The sequence below is a fragment of the Protopterus annectens genome, chromosome 5.part1, assembly GCF_019279795.1.
Source record: "Protopterus annectens isolate FY-2018-M chromosome 5.part1, PAN1.0, whole genome shotgun sequence".
Lineage (NCBI taxonomy): Eukaryota > Metazoa > Chordata > Ceratodontiformes > Protopteridae > Protopterus > Protopterus annectens.
Window position 1 is genome coordinate 689524155 of NC_056736.1, and position 17228 is coordinate 689541382.

A 17228-nucleotide genomic window follows, 5' to 3' on the forward strand; every position below is an offset into this window, starting at 1 on the left:
AGGTGATCTGCTGTGGAAACGATGTCTTGTAGCAGTTCCTCCACATCCTCCTCATCCACCTCCCCTATGTCCAGGTGCTCTGCTGTGGAAACAATGTCTTGTAGCAGTTCCTCCACATCCTCCTCATCCACCTCCCCTATGTCCAGGTGCTCTGCTGTGGAAACGATGTCTTGTAGCAGTTCCTCCACATCCTCCTCATCCACCTCCCCTATGTCCAGGTCCTCTGCTGTGGAAACTATGTCTTGTAGCAGTTCCTCCACATCCTCCTCATCCACCTCCCCTATGTCCAAGTGCTCTGCTGTGGAAATGATGCCTTGTAGCAGTTCTTCCACATCCTCCTCATCCACTTCCCCTATGCCCAGGTGCTCTGCTGTGGAAATGATGTCTTGTAGCAGTTCCTCCACATCCTCCTCATCCACCTCCCCTATGTCCAGGTGCTCTGCTGTGGAAACGATGTCTTGTAGCAGTTCCTCCACATCTTCCTCATCCACCTCCCCTATGTCCAGGTGCTCTGCTGTGGAAACAATGTCTTGAGTAGCAGTTCCTCCACATCCTCCTCATCCACCTCCCATATGTCCAGGTGCTCTGCTGTGGAAATTATGTCTTGTAGCAGTTCCTCCACATCCTCCTCATCCACCTCCCCTATGTCCAGGTGCTCTACTGTGGAAATGATGTCTTGAGTAGCAGTTCCTCCACATCCTCCTCATCCACCTCCCCTATGTCCAGGTGCTCTGCTGTGGAAACAATGTCTTGAGTAGCAGTTCCTCCACATCCTCCTCATCCACCTCCCATATGTCCAGGTGCTCTGCTGTGGAAACAATGTCTTGTAGCAGTTCCTCCACATCCTCCTCATCCACCTCCCCTACATTCAGGTGCTCTGCTGTGGAAACAATGTCTTGTAGCAGTTCCTCCACATCCTCCTCATCCACCTCCCCTATGTCCAGGTGCTCTGCTGTGGAAACGATGTCTTGTAGCAGTTCCTCCACATCCTCCTCATCCACCTCCCCTATGTCCAGGTCCTCTGCTGTGGAAACTATGTCTTGTAGCAGTTCCTCCACATCCTCCTCATCCACCTCCCCTATGTCCAAGTGCTCTGCTGTGGAAATGATGCCTTGTAGCAGTTCCTCCACATTCTCCTCATCCACTTCCCCTATGCCCAGGTGCTCTGCTGTGGAAATGATGTCTTGTAGCAGTTCCTCCACATCCTCCTCATCCACCTCCCCTATGTCCAGGTGCTCTGCTGTGGAAACGATGTCTTGTAGCAGTTCCTCCACATCTTCCTCATCCACCTCCCCTATTTCCAGGTGCTCTGCTGTGGAAACAATGTCTTGAGTAGCAGTTCCTCCACATCCTCCTCATCCACCTCCCATATGTCCAGGTGCTCTGCTGTGGAAATTATGTCTTGTAGCAGTTCCTCCACATCCTCCTCATCCACCTCCCCTATGTCCAGGTGCTCTACTGTGGAAATGATGTCTTGAGTAGCAGTTCCTCCACATCCTCCTCATCCACCTCCCCTATGTCCAGGTGCTCTGCTGTGGAAACAATGTCTTGAGTAGCAGTTCCTCCACATCCTCCTCATCCACCTCCCATATGTCCAGGTGCTCTGCTGTGGAAACAATGTCTTGTAGCAGTTCCTCCACATCCTCCTCATCCACCTCCCCTACATCCAGGTGCTCTGCTGTGGAAACAATGTCTTGTAGCAGTTCCTCCCCATCCTCCTCATCCACCTCCCCTATGTCCAGGTGCTCTGCTCTGGAAACAATGTCTTGTAGCAGTTCCTCCACATCCTCCTCATCCACTTCCCCTATGTCCAGGTGCTCTGCTGTGGAAACAATGTCTTGCAGCACTTCAGCTGCTTCATCCACAGTTTCATCCTCTGGGAAAAGGAAGGAACCAGCTTCCTCCAGGCTGCACAAAGGGCTTTCCGCGACACTCCATCCCAGGCACTTTTGATGAATGATATGGCATGAAGAAGGTTGAATTCAGTCTTTCAGAATTCCTTCAGTATTTTATCCAAAGAATGGGTCACGTTGAAGACCCTTGAGAAGAATGCTTTTGTGTAGAGCTTCTTGAAGCAGGCACTGACTTGTTCATCCATAGATTTAATTAGAGAAGTTGTGTTGGAAGGCAAGAACTGAACCTTGATGAAATCATAGTCTATCTGAAGAATTTCCTCTAACTTTTGTGGTTGTGCAGAGGCATTGTCCAGAAGTAAAAGAGCTTTCATTGGCAAAATGTTTTCTGCCAGGTACTTCTTGACACTTGGAGCAAACTCCTCAATAATCCATTTCTTGAAAACAAATTGTTCTACCCAAGCTTTGGTGTTTGATTTCCACATTACAGGTAGTTTTGATTCTATAATCTTTTTTTTTTCCAAAGCATCTTGGGTTTTCACAGTGATACACCAGTACAGGCTTCAGCCTGAAGTCTACACTGGTGTTTACTGCCAAGAGGAGTGTGAGCCTATCTTTCATGGGCTTGTGACTTGGAATCATAGCTTCTTCTTGGGTTATGTACATCCTTCTTGGCAATCCCGTCCAGAATAGCCCCATTTCATTGCAATTAAAAATCTGTCCTGACAAATTGTCATCTCTCTCTCTAGCAATTCTTTAAATTCCTTGATACATTTCTGTGCACCTTCTTCGTCAGCACTAGCTAAGTCTCCTTGTCTCAGAACACTGTGGATGTCACTTCTTTTTTTAAATCTGTGGAACCATCCCCTACTTGCTTTAAATTCCTCTGTTTGCTGTGAGCTATTTCCTGGAGTTTTTTTTTTTTTTTGTAAGCCTTCAAAGATGAGCTTAGCTTTCTCAGAGATCATGGTCTGAGTTACTGGATCTCTCTTCATATGCCTCTCCTGGATCCAGACAAGAAGCATCTTCACCATATCTTCATGAAATGTTTATCTGTGTTTGTCCAAAACCTTTATTGCTCCTTTTGACACCTTAGCACCCATGATAGTCTTTTGGCTTTTCCTGGTTAGGGGTCGCCACTGCGGAACTCTGGTCTGCTCATGTTTGGCAGTGGATTTTTACGGTGCCGAGCTGCCAACCCACTGCCCAACCTTCAATGAAGGCATGCCCATTCACGCTTGCACCTACCTGCATGTCTAACATCACTCGACTGCAAGGAGGACATGCAGACTCCACACAGAAGGCGCTCCAGCCGAGAATCGAATGGGAGAACCTCTTGCTGTGAGGCGACAATGCTAACCGCTGCACCACCACGGCTTAACACCCATGATGCCATCTCTATTTTTCCAAAATGTTAAGATGGTAGACCTAGGTATGCCATACTGTTCTGCTGTCCATTACATCCTCTCTCAATTTTACCTGTGATTTCTTTCTTCTTCTCAACGCTCAGCCACTTATTTTTCCTGCCACCATCAGTCTTCTTTTCACTCTTCTTTGGCCCCAGTTCTTCACCTCTTTCCAAGACTTAAAAGAAACAACTGGGCATAAACAATGCAACAACAACAACAGGAAACAATGAACTACCTTCATCCTCCTTTCCAGGCTGAATTGTGAGATGGTGGTCAAATTGCAGGACACCCAGGTGGCTGAAAGTGCAGTTGAGTTGTGAAATGGCCTAGTTGTGAGGTGGTTGAACTGCAAGGTACTGCCCATATAGAGATACAGTTTAAGCTTATCTTGGTAACTAGGGGTGTTTAGTCTGGTGATCTTTTTAGTTAGGAACCTCTGGGGTATTTGTAGTTCTGTGATGTGTTTGGATAGATACATGGAAAAGGGACATTATATTCTATAACTGGTTAGATCAGGGTACAATATAGAGGAAAGATATCTTCTTTGAATTTGAATAAAATACCTTTACTTATTAAGTGGGCTAGATAAAAATATTTCCTGACTACTGTTGCCTTATGGTGACTGAAAGATAGGGAACTGGTTGCAAGGCTGTTGAAACGTTTTATGACCATATCATTCTGAAGGGGCTATATCATTTGATTGAAGTATATAGTTGATGAATACCTTTTTGTCGAACTTTCTTGAGTGAAATATCTTTTCATCGAATGCTGTATATGTCAAATTATCTTCACTTGAACTGTTTTTTTGGCCAGCTTCAAACTATGTGACATTTGACGTTACTAAGGAAGTACAACAACCGGAACCCTTTCAACAGTAAGTTCTATGTTTAAAATATTAAATATGACCTTCTTAGTTTAATTTATTTTATGTAATAAAAATGTGCTTTCTTTTGAAATAAGTTGTTTTTTAAAAGTAGTATTCTGTGTTAGTTTTATTTAATATAATAGTCTTATTTAATTAGGGAGAGCTGAACCCTATAAATGGTGCATTTTATGGTCAAAGTATTATATGTGAGCTTGTTAATTTAATTTATCTTATAAAATAATGAATAAATTAATTAAAATAATTCTTAATTATACTATTCTATATTGGTTTCATTTAAAAATTAGTCATTTTTGATTGACATCTACACTGGTATATATAAGGGGTAAGACGTAGGAGCTGATGAGAGCATAATGCTTTCTACGATATTAAGCTATGGCTGAAGCACCGGGTAATAAACCAAGAGGTATAGGGAATCTGTAGGGGAAAGTAGAATTGCAAAGACTTAGAAAGATGCTACATATAGATGGATATTTATACAACTTAGAGAAAAGGAACAGAAATATTGGTGTTGCCACCTACAAACATCTGCTAGTTGTAAAGGTAGAGCGGTAGCAAAGTGTGTAGATAATATGGAGCCGCTGTTAAACTCAGCTGCTCATAACCATGTTGCTGACCCCTCTGAAGTAGGGAGATACATGGTTGCTCTTTACTGAAAGACAGAGTAACTTCATCAAATGATACTCCTGCAGTACTAGCTGATGATGTGATGGCCACTACCTCAATGGACAGCACCTCCTCTTTTTCTAGTAGAAGGTCAGTGCTACAGCAAGTAAATAGAGTTAGGCAGGTAAACATTGTCAATAAATCAATACAAGACAATAATCTAAGTAAAGTGTTTATGAGTCCTTGTGAATTAAAAGATGGGCAATTTGTACAGAAACGTAAAGTGGAGTTGCACAGTAATTTACATGTACTAGCCTTGGAATTTGATGGATTTATGTGTATCCCCAATTTGGTTTATGGATGGCATATGCTTAACAAAAGAGAGGCTGTGTAGGTAATTATACACTATTCATGGGTTGGTGACTTATGGAAATAATAGGAAGTGCCTACCATTAGTGTACTGCTTGATGACCAAAAAAATCATTCAAGGCTTACAACTTTACGTGGGAATGTGCATTTGAGTTGATTGTTATGTTTCAACTTGAGTGTAGTTTGAAGTACTTACTCTGTGATTTTGAATTTGCTACTATTAAAAGCATTAATGTCAATGTCACAGTTGTCCTTTGTAAGGGTTGCCTGTTTCATTTTTCTCAAAATGTGTGATGTAAACTTCAAGCATTACATTTGTCTTCTTTATATGGCACAAATGTCCAATTCCAGTTGTCTGTAAAGAAATTGGTAGTGTTATCATTTTTACCAGAAAGTGAAGTTCTGGCTGCATATTCTGAATTGATTAAAGCCTTCCCTGTGGAAGGTAAAGATCTGCTACAGTACTTCTCAAAGACATATATACTTTGATGCCCCCCCGTAAACAGTACACTCGCACATCTGTCCCTTCAAAATTCCCTCCTATATTTCCTAGAAGCTTTTGGAATGTGTCATGCTTAAATGAGTTATGTTTACAAAGAACTCAAAATTATGTTGAAGGGTGCCATAGGAGAATATGTTTCCTTCTTGCTATAAGAATATCTGACATTCCTACTGTAGTGTCTGTTTTGGTGAGACAGCAGAATTGAGTGAATGAGCTATGCTTACAGCTTTTGACAGGCTGTCCAGGATCTCCAAAGAATAGGAAAAATATTTTAAGGCAACGTCATTTGGAAAATATACTGGAAAACAGAGCACAGAATAACACCCAATCTTTCCTGAAAGCAATAGCTCTCACCATAAAGGTGTAATACAGTAATGGTTAAAGGATACAAACACAGTAGTATGTTCATGTTAAGAATCACTTGAATACTGCGGCAAGATATGTCACAATTGAGAATTAACACTTTATTGTTTTAGCTACTTCTAAATGTCTGTTTTTCATTTATACCTTAATGGCCATCGCTCGTATACATAGAAAGCCTACAGCTAAACTAATATATTTCTTCACTGAGTTGTTGGCTGGTAGTTGTACGTGAGTTGTATTGGAGCAGTTCATGAATGAAGTCAGAATTACTACAGAAACTTTTGCACATGCTTGCCAGATTTTATTGTTTCATAAATTACATCGGAGCAGTGCACGTATTAAATGAGAGTTGATGCTAATAGTTTTGCACATGCTTAATATGTTTTGTAATGTTATGAATTAACGTCAATCACTGAAGTGTATTTTAAATCTGTAGACAAAGAGGAATCTTCTTTGGAACAACGTTATTATGAGTGACTCATTTAATTATGTTTACATACCTCAAAAGGACTAAACTTGTCCTATCATTTGATGGTGATCACTAGTCTTTTTCACTTTTTAAAAAAAAAATACATTCATTTTTTGGGGGCTAAGTTCTGCGTTGAAAAAAGAAGTTATGTACCTACCATAACGTTCCATGTTAGTTGTCTTCATCTCGCCTTGTTTCTTGCTGGTTGGGATCGGAGCCGATCCTTGGCTCCAACTCAGTCATCTTCTATAGCTCGAGAGCTGTTTACTGGCTCAAGGCTACCCCTTATCCCATGATGCCTAGCGCTAGCTACCCAGATCTCATTTGTAATAACTAACCCCAGACATAGCCAGAGAATCAACCTATCCAAACAAACAGGTTGAGCATACCTGTCATACTCTCTAAGTCAGTAGAGAAAACAAACCAGAGAACACTTAGCCAGGGAAACCAAAACTCCTCTGGATCCAATAGGACAGGGGGACAGAGGGTGGGATGCAATAAAGAAGGAGAGATGAAGACAACTAACATGGAACATTATGGTAGGTACATAACTTCTTTATGTTAAGTTGTCTATCTCGCCTTCATTCTTACTGGTTGGGACAGCGTCCCTAGCACCTACAATCCTGGATGGCTCATTGGAACAGACTCTTCAGAACAGGGGAACCAAAGTCAGCTCTGCTCCTGGAGACCATATCTAGCTTGTAATGAGAAATAAAGGTATAAGGATTTGCCCACGTAGCAGCTGCACAGATAGAATCCATGGGCAACCTAGATTGGAAGGCTACAGTGGTGGCCAAAGCCCTAGTAGAATGACCTTTTGGTTTGATAGGCAAGTCTTTGTTTCTCAATTGATAAATGAAAGTAATAATGTGAGACAACCATCTGGATAAGGTCATTTTGGAAACTGGGAGACCTTGTTTGCATAGAGCATAGGAAAGGAATAGTTGGTCCGACTTCCTTATATCCTTAGTCCTATGCAAGTAAAAACACAATTGTCTATGAAAGTCCATTTGTTTTTAAAATATTTTTTAGCATTGTCTCTTTAAACCAGCAAGGAAAGACTGATTGTTAGTAATTATTTAATCAGTGTTTATTTGGTTAGTTTGAGTGCCAAAAGTTTTTGTATAAAAAGCTGTTCTAGTTAATGTTTTATTACACCTGAAGAAGCGTAGTACAGCTACGTGAAAGCGCTTGTGTGTTTTTGCTCCAAATAAAGAAGCTTTCTATACCAGTGACTATCTCCGTGTGGTGTCTCCATTGGATTTTGTGCCTTTCAAAGTCCAATTGGTGTAATTTGTATTCTGCCTTGTTGGTGTGGTTAGGGAAAAACACAGGAAGGCCTATAGACTGGTTTAAATTGTTTTCTGAGCAGACTTTCGGAAGGAACGAGGGATTAGTCCTCAGAGCAACCCTGTCCTTATGAAAAACCAAGTATGGAGGATGAACACATAGTGCCTGAAGTTTAGAGACGCATCTGGCTGAAGTAATAGCTACCAGAAAAAGTGTTTTCCAAGATATTAACTTAATGGAGCAGGATGCTGCAGGTTCAAAGGGGGGCATAATTAAGGAGGTTAGTACCAAATTAAGGTCCTAAGGAGGAGGGGGATCTCTCACTGGAGGTCTAAGGAGAGTAGTCCCTCTTAGAAATGCATTACAGAGCTTATGAGACATAATGTTTAAATTAGACAACCCAACATGAAAGTTAGAAATGCCCACCAATTGAACCCTGATTGTAGCAGAAGCGGACCCAGAATGAAAAAGTTGTGCTAGGAACTCCAAAATTTCGTGGACTGGGGCTGAAAAAGGATCTATGTTCCTAGCCTCTGCCCAACAAGAAAAACATTTCCATTTGCTAGCATAAGTCTTTCTAGTTGTAGACTTGTGAGAGGAGACAATAATCTCATGCACGGCCGGGGAAATGCTGGGAAGCCTGGCTAAGGTTGGAAGTGGAGCAACCAAGCTGTGAGCTGGAGTGTTTAGAAGGATTGATGCAGCCCGCCTGATTGATGAATCAGTAGGTCTGGAATCGGATCCAGATTCCAGGGCTCATCAAGAAGGTAATGGTGCAGGAATGGAAACCATATCTATCGAGGCCAGTAGGGGGCAATGAGGATCATTTTGCAACCCAACAGTATTGCTTTCTGTATGAGTTTCGGTAGCAGGGGAGATGGAGGGAAGGCATAAAAAAGTCCCTGAGGCCAAATCATGGACTAGAGCATCTCTGGATGTGTGACCTGGAAGTGGAAGAAGGGAGAAGTAGTTGCTGCATTTGCTGTTAAAGGAGGTGGCAAAAAGATCGCAGCAAGGCTGTCCCCATTTGCGGAAGATCAGATCTGCAACTACCTGATCCAGAGACCACTCGTGAGGCATGAGAATAGCTCTGCTGAGCCTGTCTGCTATGACATTGGACCTCCCAGGGTTGTGCGTCGCAATCAGAAATCATTGGGAGGAAATCGCCCACTGCCAGAGTCTGAGTGCTTCTCGACATAGGGGGTAGGACCTGGTTCCGCCCTGCTTGTTGATGTACCAGACCACTGACATGTTGTCTGTTTGAATTGCAATGGTCCCAGAGAGGAGAGAGTCTTGAAGAACTTGCAATGCTAGGAGCACGGCTCTCATTTCTAGGACGTTTATATGCAGGTGGTACTCATGAGGCTGCCAAGTGCCTTGGACTGTCCTGCCCTGATAATGCCCCCCCACCCTATCAGGGAGGCATCTGTGGTCACCGTGGCAAGCAGAGGGGGCTGAATGAAGGGTCTGCCCTGAGTCACTAGTGGGGAGACCATCCACCAGGAAAGGTGCCTTTTGCATGCTTCTGTAATCATGATCATGTGAGACATGGGCAGCTGTTGGAAAGACCACTGTGTGAACAGAAGCCACTGAAGGATCCTCATGTGAAAGCGGGCCAGTGGGATTAGAAGAATTGCTGCTGCCATGGAACCCAGAGTTTGAAGGATGAACCTGACTTGGATCCTTTTGCTCTGCATTAGAATTTGTACTTGTTGGCAAATTGTAGACACCCTTTCTGGCAGTAGCTTTGTGGACATGTTCCTTGTGTCTAAGTCTGCTCCTATATAGGTGACAGATTGACAGGGAAACAAGGCAGATTTTTCAAAGTTTATTGTAATGCCTAGCTGGGAGCAGATTGTGATAGTGTAGTCCTTGGCTTGCAGAAGTTGATGCCTGGTAGTAGCAGTGGAATCCTCGATGTCTCAGGTGAGCCGTGACCACTGCCATACATTTAGTGAACACCCTGGCGGCTGTGGTGAGACCAAAGGGCAGAGCTCTGAACTGGTAATGACTGGCTCCCAGCCGAAAGCGAAGGAATCTCCTTGAGCGCCTGTCTATTTTGATGTGGTAGTATGCATCCTGAAGATCTATAGAGCACATCCAATTGTCCTGACCCAGAAAGGGTAGAATGGACTGTAGTGTGACCATCCGAAACTTTGTTCTTTGAACAGACTTGTTTAGTCTGCTGAGATCCAGAATCGGTCTCCAGTCCCCTGTCTTTTTTGGTACCAAAAAGAACCTTGAGTAAGTTCCGGATCCATATTGGTCTGCCAGGACTTCCTGGATGACTCTTTTATCTAGCAGTCTTGAAACTTCTATGACTGCTTGGTCCCTCAGATTGGGTGGAACATCTGGAAGGGATTTGCTCGACTGTAAGGGGGGTTGAGAGCAGGGAATTTTGTAACCTCCAGATATAATTGACCGTACCCATTTGTCTTGCGTTAAATTTTGCCAGGCTTTTGGGTACAGTGAAAGTCTTCCCCTGACTGCCTCCAGAGGCGGGCAGCCAGGCAACCCTTCAGGGATGCTGAAAGGCTTCTCAGAGAAGGATTCTCTGTTGCCCTGGTTCTGTAGACCCCCTCTGCCACGAGTGTGGCATCTATTGTTGTTGTTTCCCCCTCTGCCCCTGGAGGAAAAATCACTACATGTGTCAGGCGAGGGTCCCTGGGATTTTTGGAACCACATTTTACCACTCTTTTGACCCTTGGGGTAATGGTCTGGAAGGAGTGGAAAAATGGACTCCCACGACCGAGAGAGTCTTGCCTTCTTGCTCACACCTAGTCAAAGTGTTTTTCACCTGTGGTCCAAAAAGAAAGAAACCATCAAAGGGGGTGTTGGTAAATGATGCTCTAAAGGGTTCCGCAAAGTTACACAGCCGCATCCATGCATGTCTCCTAAGGGCCACGCCCATACTTGCAGCTCTACTTGCACCATCGGCTGCATAGGAAATGAGCCTCATGGAGGAGTTGACTACAGAATTAAGGGTCGCCAGCTGGGAATCCACTTTAGCTTGAGCCCCCTCAGCTGATGGATCTTGAAGGGTATCTCCGAGCTCTTTAAGGAGATCCCTCTGAAGCTGGGTAAAATGGCATAAGTAGTTCAGTGACCTCATAGAAAAGGTCACTGAAGCAAACATTTTCTTCCCATATCTGTCCATGATCCTACACTCCTTGTTAGGAGGATGGACAGATGAAGAGGTTTCCGCTAACTCTTTTTTGGTGGCTGCTGCTACCACCATGGCATCAACAGGAACACCTTTGGTAAGGAACTGCTTATCATGGGGTGCTGTGATGAACTTGCCAGGTCTCCTCAGAGTTAGTTCCACTGTATCCGGAGCTGACCAGGCCTTTTGAGCCACCACGGACATAAGTGGATCGAAAGGTGGAGAAACCCAGGAGGTGGAAGGTCAGGAACTGAACGCATCCAGGAATACAGACTCATCCTCGGTAGGGGCTAGGGGATTCCAGTTCCCCCTCTGCTTAAGCATTTCGAGGATGTCCAAAAAGGAAGCATCTTCAGAGGGGGATCTCAGGGACCCTTCCGAATCATCTAAGTCTGTATCAGAAGTGACAGACTCAGGGGAGTCAATGTGCTTCCTCTTGCACTTCTTCTTACGAGGGGGCTCCTCTGAATGATCAGGGAAGGCCTCAGAAAAAGAGGAAACACCCAATGGGGTGCCCTGGAGCGCTGGTTCACCACGCTTGGGGTCTGGAGGAGGAGCAGAATTTGGCACAGGCACTACAGGAGACGGAGCCGGTGGGGCCGATAGTGGAGCTGACAGTGGCCAGCACACTCCTCATGACATCGAAGGCATCCCTGCCACGATGCAGAGAAAGCTCCAGTTCTGAGGAAATTGGAATCTTTCTCTGCACCGAGGGAGATGGCTCTGAGGCTGATGTAGGAGCCGAGCTCACCTGCGCCGAAGCTCCGAGAGGGAGAACGGGGTCAGACAAGGGTCCGATGCCACTCGCCCCCTCGGAGCTGACGAGGAATCCCCGGTGCCCAGATCCCTCGATGGACGGCACCATTGAGGGAATTGGAGCTGACGATGGAACCGAAGGAGATAAAGTTATCGGAGCCGACGGTTCCACTACTCGAACCCCAACGAACTCCGGCTCTGAGCTCAATGGAGGCGGAGAAGGAACATTGATAGAAGTGGATGGAGCCAACACCTGTTGAGGAGGGCTGGACAACATCTTGGCAAGTGCCTGCGACTTTAGCAACTTACTGACCATTCTCTCCACATCGTGATCCGAGAGCCTAGAGGATTGAGAGGAGTGAGAAGATCTGTGACTGCACTCACTTTGCAGCAAGGGAGACCAAGGAGATGAATGTATGGATTCCAGAGAAGGGAACCTCAGCCTCTTATGGCTCTGTGAAGGCTCCGAAGTTTCTGATGGAGCTGACAGGGAGATAGTCTTATCAGTTCCAGCCGGAACTGAAGCAGCAGGTAGAGTCTGAACCAAAGACGGCTCCGAACATAGAGCCAATGATTTGGTAGATTTAGGTGATTTCACAGGCTGAGTCTTGGCCGGTGAATCCTGGGGCTTTAAAAGGCCCCTAAGAATAAGCTTATTCTTACGCTCCTGCAGAACTCTTGGACTAAATGCATGGCAGATAGAACAAGAGTCCTGCAGGTGCACAGCAATAGACGCAAGAAGTGTGCCCATCTGTCAGAGACATTTTCTGACAGCATGAGTCACACTTCTTGAACCCAGACACCTTGGATTCTTTGGACATCCTGTAACAAAAAATACAACAATAGCTAAACAATCAAAATACAGTCTACAGAAAAAAACACAGTACACTACAGACTAAAGCTAAAGTTTTTTTTTTTTTTTTTTGATAGGAAAGCCTCTAACTCAAACGGCTAACCTGACAGGAAAGGAATAAGGGGGGGGGGGGGGGAGAACTCTCTTAATTAAACGAGTTCTAAAGGGAAGGGAAGGAAGCTACAAATACACACTTAGCTAACACAACAAATTTAAGACTAAAAACTAACAAAACCCCCTAGGAAAAAGACTATTTCTAGTAAAAAAGTTGTATAAAGAAATTTTATATAAGCCTGAGCCAGAAAAATGACACCTCGCAGTTGAAGCGGCAAATGAGATCTAGGTAGCTAGTGCTAGGCATCATGGGATAAGGGGTAGCCTCGAGCCAGTAATCAGCTCTCGAGTTATAGAAGATGGCCGAGTCGGAGCTGAGGACCGGCTCTGATCCCAACCAGCAAGAACGAAGTCGAGATAGACAACTTAACATCAATAGTTTAATCTCATGAATGCAGTATGAATATTTTATTAGTTGATGTTCTTCCTTTAAAAGTGCATACAGAGCATGTGCTGCTACTGGGTGTTGGCCAACAAAAAATTTTCAACAAAAGGGAATTCGACAAATTCAGTGTTCGATAAAAAGTTATTTCGCTCAAGAAAGTTTGACAGAAAAGGTATTCTTCAAAGTTATACTTTGATCAAATGACATAGACCCCATTCTGAAGCGGTGTGCCATCTATAGTAAAAGTTGGTGTTGTGTTTTGTTAACCAGAGATATCAATACATGTGTTTTCATTTAACATAAGCCCATTTCCTAATTCGCCATTGATTTGTGTGGTTAATCCCTTGCTCGTCTCAGGTGCTGAGTGAATGACAACATCCAGTTTGGAGTCATTCACAAATTTAGTTTGCGATATGTCTGGTTTAGTGGTCTGGGGATCCAACAAGTAGATGCCAAGTAGACAGGATCCCGGTACTAAGACCTGAGGAAGGCCTCTTGTCACCTTGTTGCTTTCCCCGGTGGCACCTACTGCTTTAACTATGCGGGCTCTATCAATCACCCACTTTACTATCTGCCTTTCAGCTTAACTGTTTATGTTTAGGCATTTACATTTTCCTGGAATATCAGCATGGGGAATAGTGTCAAAAGTCTTTCATAGATCCAGTTAGGCTGCATGAACTACACAGCTACTATCAACAGTTTCCTTTAATTTCTTGAAGTTGTTTACTAAATTAAATAAACATTATCTCCATTTGACAAAATCATATTGTTGTGTGTCTAGTGCATTAATCTTTTTTATATCAGAGCTTATGAAATCAGATATAGATTAATAAATTGCATGGCTTTGCAAGCTGTTCTTACTAGGTTGATGGGGCTACAGTCCCTGGGATCTGAGGTGGGTCCCCATTATGGGGGGTTTATACGATAGATGTGTTTTTAAAATTCAGGAACATAACCTGTGGTAAAGTTGAACAGTTTTAGTACAGGTTCATAAAGGCCATGTCTGGTCCTGTTGGTTAAGCAGCCTGGTATATTATTGAGGCCCAAGCAGGTGGCATGTTAAGCTTTGGAGAGTGCAGTTAAGATATGATCCATAATAATTTTGGGAAAAGTACCATGGATAATGCCTTCCCCTCAGATTGTCAGAGATAAGGACCAAAAAATAGTCCTATGTGTAAAGAGACATTGTATTTCTATGTAATAGCTCTTTATGTCTGAAACACCTTTCAGAAGCTGTATCAAAGGGTTATACTAGCTTCATGCTACAGCTCCGGACAAACATACACACACACACACACACACACACACACACACACACACACACACACACACACACACACACACACACACACACTGCAAGCAAATCATTCTGACGGCCATGATCTCAACTGTGGCTGCTTAACTTAACTGACTGCATATACAGCTGTCATGCCCAACTTTGAAACAAAACTTAAGTGGCCGAAGTCAGACATTTTGTACTATACTCTGTTTTTATTCTGTGTTGTGATGAACTTTTGCTCCACATATCCTGAGTACAATAATGGCCTTAAATAATCCCTTGATGAGCAAAATGTATATTAGAAGTAAAAATGCAAATTATTTCTCCTTAATATAGAAGTCTGTTGTCAACTCCAAATATAGACTTGTGTGCAATAAACTGCAGTACACAAAGGTACAATTCTGTATGTGCCTTTACAGCTGAAACCACTAGCTAACTGTATTTTGTATCTGTGGGTCATGATATATTATTGTGAAAAATGTGCAACAGTACTTCTTATGGTTACAGTGAAGTGGTTCATTATTGCTAGGAACCATCATAAGCTCTGGTTTTGACATTTATTTTAGATAAAAATCTATATTTTGCATTTATGAAACTAACACACTCATTATATATCTGAATTATATATATTGAATTATGAAATGAAAACCCAAAATCATACTCTGTGGTAGGAAAAACTAATATTTTCTATCCTTTGTTTGTGTTGTAGCAAAATACACATTTGTGTACTCTGAGAGGTATGCTAGTATCTGAGATTCTGTGAGCAATTTCCCTAAAAGATGTTACACTATCAAAACAAAATGATTTTTTAAGGCAACTAACAGTTGCTTTACAGGATTAAGATTAAGGATCTGTTAATGAGCTGTTATCTGGTCTAGAGGTTCAAGGTTTGATTCTCTCCGCCACCTTTGGCTTACTGTGTGATACTGAGCAAGGCAGTTAACCAGATACCCCCCCCCCCCCCCACAGGCTGAGTCTACAGAGATCGACGCACTACCCCAGAAAACAAATGTAAATAAAAAAATAAAATGGAATAATCAAGGGGTCCTGACAATTTCATAGTATCTTAGCACAGTAGAGATACTGTCATTCTGTGAATTAGGGTGGAATTCAGGCCAGAATTGCCTTTGTAGATCGACAGAGTGCAACTTTTGAAAAACAATTGGCTGACATTAATTGTGTAATTTGTCATCTCACTTCACAGTGAAATAAAGAAAAGCTATCAAAACAATAATATATACTGTTTGTCATGATTTTAGACCTAAAATAAGTATGCATATCAATAATATATACTGTTTGTCATGATTTTAGACCTAAATTAAGTTTGCATATCTTGATACCAGTGATTTTAACACTCTCAGTGTATGTTGATGCATAAAAATTACTTTTTAAATTTTGATTTTTTTATTGCAATTAAAGATGCAGTTGCTGCTTTGATTTTGAGGACAGGAGCCCAGGCTAGTGAAGTTTTATATTATGTCAGAAACGTTCCCTGAAAATTTCATGAATAAGTGTTAAAATCAGTTTGGAGGTTTAGGCTTTTAAATTTAAAGAATAAAAATAAGGAAATTTGTAAGCAGACTGAATGAGAATGCTCTGCAATTAAGGGTGTTATTTCTTGTGTATTAATGGAATTAAAATAAAAATGCTCCTACTCGGTATAGGTTTGTGACAAATCGAACATTTAATCAAGAAATATAATTGCATGACAGTGCTTAATTATCCAGTTCAGTTCTCAGCTGGGGAACCTGCTGTGGAGAGCCTGCTAATCCTCCATGTTGATTTTCAACAACTATCAAACAATAAAAGAGAGAGAGAAATGCCACCTCAGTGGTACTATTCATGCTGGCAAACATTTACCCCCACATCCTTGGCATCTCCTCATATTTGTAAAAAATAGCCACTCTCAGGCGTAACTTATAGGTTCATAGGTTTATAGGTATATACCAGGCTAACAACCACTAGGGCCTTTATAAGCCTAGCTGTGCAACCCAAATGTGTCCCACATGTAATACAGGAGGTGATTGTTGGTTACAATATAATTTACTAACTGGCTGTTCTGTAAGAGACATGAACACTAGACCAGGGTAGAATTTTCTATTTCCTAACCAATGGCTTAAATTACCCTTAAATAGGATTAGGAAGGGACATGGTTTGACATGGTTGGGGAGCCTGTTCCAGAGAAGGGGAATTCTCTGAGAAACAGATCTGTCTCTCCAAGCCCTATTTACATTGCAAGCAAAATTTAGGTCTTTAGATCTATTAGTTTTCATGCTGTTTATTTTGCAGATGTGCAAAAGGTTAATCAGATCGAGGTCCAGGGATGCCTTGTATATCAGGCATAGATCAGCACTCAGTACTCTATAGGTGACCAAGTACAGAGATATGGCATTGAGGTGATCTATATAGGACATTATGTTTATGTCCTGTACTTATTTTAAGGAACCTTTATGCATGTTCCAGTTGCTGCATGAGACTGATCAGGTACCAAAGTGGGCATTAAACTCAATGACGGGTCTGATGAGGGTCAAGTATAGTGGTACATTGACTTCCCTGGACCTCGACGCCACTGGTTACTTTAATGAAAACATCCAGCAAGTCAGGGGTAACCTTCATGATGACTTGTGTAGCAGATGCTACAGTGATTACCCAAACCCAAATTATGCAAGCTGCAAGACAATCACTTAACTTTGTTCAAACAAAGCCCCAAGCTACTATAGTGCAGGGAAAATAATCATTCAGTGATAAAAACAAATATACTTAGGACTCTGGAAAATGATTTATAGGATTGCATAATTATCAGAATATTGCTTTTCTGTCATTTTACTCCAGTATCTTTGAAGATTAGTGCTGCCATTGCTTTGTTGGGATCGCAGCTGTAGAACTGTCATCACTACTTTTATAAATTACATTACGTAGAATTTTAATAGCAGT